The sequence below is a fragment of the Sapajus apella genome, unplaced genomic scaffold (assembly GCF_009761245.1).
Source record: "Sapajus apella isolate SASKATOON/1434 unplaced genomic scaffold, GSC_monkey_1.0 scaffold1394, whole genome shotgun sequence".
NCBI classification, from domain to species: Eukaryota; Metazoa; Chordata; class Mammalia; order Primates; family Cebidae; genus Sapajus; species Sapajus apella.
In genome coordinates, this window is record NW_022438320.1 from 4761 (window position 1) to 8763 (window position 4003).

Below are 4003 nucleotides of genomic sequence, written 5' to 3' on the forward strand. Positions count from 1 at the left end.
TAAACCGCTTTTTGTTCCCAGGTGCTCTGTCCCAGGGATTTAGGGCTTTATTTATGAGTTTCCGTTATGCTGCTGCCTTCTTTTTTTTCACTTCAGAGCTGCCCTGCCCAGCAAGGAGGCACCCTAGTCACTGCTTGTACAGGCTTTGCTGAGCTGCTGTTGGCTCCACCCAGCTGCCTAGTGAACTTCCCTGCAGTCCTGTTTATATGGGTGTAGTTAGAACTGCCTCAGCAATGGTGGCCCACCTCTGTTATGGTGGACTCTGTAGTGGCGGGTTGCCTTGGCAATGGCGGGCTGCCTCAGCATTGGCTGGCTACCTCCATAGTTTTGGACTGCCTCTGTATGGCGGACACCCCTCCCCCACAGAGCTAGACCATCCCAGGGTAAGCTGCGTTGCTCTGAACCTCTTAATTCAGAGAGTTTCTGATTGCTGTTCTTTTGTGGGGGTAGGACCAGCCGAGCCTGATCGCCTGGCTCCCTGCCTCAGAGCCTCTTTTTTTTTTAAATTTGGTGTTCCCGTTGCCTGTTGAAGAGGCGCCGGGATCTGTGTGTTTTCCCGTGAGGTGACTCACTGCGCTGGCTGAAACAGCGGCACTGAGATTCGTGGTGCTTTTTTTGCCCTGGAATCTACTGTCCTGGTTCCCTGTTCAGCCCGCTTTTTAAACAGATGAATGGGTGACTTCCCATGACTCCAATCACCAGCCAAAAGGGCACCCGGATCAGTGTATTTTGTATGGAGAACCGCTGCACCATGGCGCTGACAAAGCAGCCATGCGGGGAAAGCAGTGGCACCGGCCGACATAGTCACGCTGGCCGACACAGCCACGCTGGCAACCCATGGAGCTCCTTCACCTGGGAATTACCTAGTCTGTGGGCAATAAAAATGCGGCATCCACTCACCCTCTGCGCTTTCACTGGGAGCTGCAATCCTGAGCTGTTCCTAAACGGCCATCTTGGATCCACCAACCCTACATTTTCAACTTTTAGTGAATGTCACAATAAAGGTGAACAATGGGGAAAGTGAGGTTAAGTTGTGTCACAACTATTATATATAAAAGAATAATATGTAACTACTAGAAAACTTAGCATTATAATAAAATAGTAACGGTGTGTTAAAACTTTAATTCAAAAAATTAGTTTACAATCCTTTCAACTACGTAAAGATATACACACTAAGAAAACAAAAAAATAGCAAGAAATTTAGACCTATAGAAGCTTCAGAGGTGCCTCAGACGTCTGCTCAGTTCCCCTAGAAATTAATCTGATGCTTTTGCAAACAAACACCGCACACTTTGATTTCAGAGACTGCATGAAGGGTGTGTGCAGAGATGGTCTGGAACTGGCCTCCTCACACTATCCCAAACCTTCCACACCCCTCAGCTCTCCTCCCCTAAACCCTCACCCCAGCCACACACACACTTCACGTTTTCCTTCCTGCATCTCTGAGAACCCAGTACAATTGAGATCTCCGCCCTCTCCAGCCCCTGCAGCCACCTCCCACATCACCTCCCCACAGAGGCCTCCAAGGATAAGAAGCAGCTGCCTTCCTGCCTCCCCTCCCACAGCAGCCTCACACACAAATCCACACTCTACACACACCTGTGCCCTCAGAGCTCCTTGCTCAGGATTGAGAGGATTCTAAATGCTCCCAGACAGCTTTCTCTCTCTCTCTCTGTCACACTTACACACACACACACACACACACACACACACACACACTCTCACTCACTCTCTCTCAGATTCCCAGCTCACAGGGCCCAGACCCTGACCCGCCGCACTCCCCTCGCCGCTGCACTGTCAACCTCTCAAAAACCCCTTAGTTGTGTCTGCAGTAGTTGTCCACCGCAGCCCGCCTCTCCTCCATGAAGTCCTTCTGGCGGTTCCAGTACTCTGCGTCAGGTCGCCCCAGCTGCGTCACCGCCGGGAAGTCCCCGACGTCGCTGCTGAAGCGTGCATACTCCTCCTGGTTATAGAAGTATCTGTCCAGGTACCGCACCCGCTATGTCCTGTTGAAGAAATGACACTCAGACTTAGCCTGCTCCAAGAAACGTGCTGTGGGGACATGAAGGATCCGGTCACAGGGGCGACCTCTGGGAAAGACACTGATAGTGACACCGCCATCGGGGCTCCCTGGGCGGGGTGAGGGCTCTGGGAACCTTGACCAGCCCCACCGGCAATCCCCACCATGCACAGCCTAGGGTCTCATCTTCAGTCTTCCTGAGGCAGATGGGGGCTCGGGGACCGGGAGAGAAAACCCCTTCTGATCCCAAGCATTTTGAGACCCCCTCCCTGCCTCCAGCCTGTTCTGGAGACCTCCAAGCAGGAGCTGGAGGAGGATCTGCCCCGCACCACAGCCCACGCTGCCTCCTCCTGGGAGACTCCACCGGGAAGACACCCTCTGCCCCTTCTCTCCTCCCACAGGCTTCACCCATTCCTTCAGTAGCACCCACCGTGTTCATCCTGTGAACACTTCCTTAGTGCTGACCTTGTGCCAGGCCTGCGCTGCCTCTAGGAATCCAAACAAGGGAAATAGACCTTTCCACTGCACTGGGGGAGCTTAAAGAGCAGTGAAAGTGATGACCAAAACCCAAACACACAGGAGCTTAGACAGGAATGGGAAATGTCAGAAGTATGGATATTCTAGAGCAGACAATAATAGGATGATCTCAGTTACATCAGGGTGCCAGAGAAGGCCCCTCTGAAGAGTGACAGCTCAGAGGTGACTTCACAGGTTAAGCAGGAGTGAGCCGGGAGGCAGAGGGGACCCTGTGTGTCTGTTTGGACAAAACAGGAGGTGTAGGAAATACCATGTACAAAAGCTTGAATTGATAAACTTCTTCAAGAGACTAGAGCAAAGTTCACCAAAGCAGAGAGGCTGAGGGGAAGGAGGGTAAAAGATTAGACTGGAGAAATCACAAGAAGCCAGGTATTTAAAAGCCTCATGCATGGTGTTAGGATTTCGGACTTATACTAAAGACAATGGGAAAGTATGGAAGAGTTTAAGGAGAATAAAAACCATGATCCCCGTAAATGTCTGCAAACCTTCCTTTTCATTTCCAAATCCACAGAGCTCAGAAATTCAGTTAAAAGAAATTTGTTCCCAAAACTCCCTTGACAAATCTCATCTGATAAGGGTAAGGGGTCAAAGTGGTCTTAGAGCTCTTATTGGTGACATGTGCTTCTGTAATTTCAATACATCTAAATATACATACATACATATATGTGTGTAAATATATACATGTGTAAAACACTATATATATTTTTGATGTTTTTGTCTTTATCTTTCATTGAAGTGTGAAAATGACAAAAGTAACTTAAAAATAATCGTGGTTAAAAATGAAATGAATGAATAGAAACATCTTACACTGTGAATAATATCAAATGTAGAATACAGAAATCTGAGGGATGTTAGTGAAAAATAATTGCAGCAGCATCATTATTTGTGACTTATAAGGGCAAGTTGTTGAAAGTCAGTAGAGTTAGTGATGACCAACAACTCATGAAAATGTTGAAAAATATTGCATCAGGCAAAAAATAAATATGAAGGTATTAAACTTGCATTGAATAAATGGATTCAACAAGAAAGTGGTTGAATTTGTGCAGCTATCTGGCTTTTTATAATGAAACAAGCAAAAATAAAGAACTGAAGTGGGCGGTGAGTGTATAGAAGATGTGAATGTAGAATTTCCAGGAAGAGCACAGTGTGAACCAGTGCTCTCAGCCTCAGCACTATTGACATTTTGGACCAGATAATTCTTTGGTGGTGACAGAGGCTGTTCATTGTAGGTTCTCTAGCAGTGTCCCTGGCTTCTACTCATTAAATATCTGAAGAAACCCCTGTTGTGACAACCAAAAATTGTTCCAAACATTACCAAATATTCCCCAAGGGTGATGGGAGGGAGGGGAAGGGTGGTGAACTATCCCTGCATAAGAATCATGGGTGTGATCCATGTGAAAAAATCTGTGTTGAACAAGCCACGTATTAGTTATGGAGCAGCTGAGA

At 47.7% G+C, this 4003-nt stretch overlaps 1 pseudogene; it reads right to left on the reverse strand.

Moving 5' to 3' along the window:
• Positions 1-1735: 1735 nt before the first annotated feature.
• On the reverse strand, positions 1736-2156 carry LOC116546786 (annotated as a pseudogene).
• Between the last annotated feature and the right edge of the window lie 1847 nt (positions 2157-4003).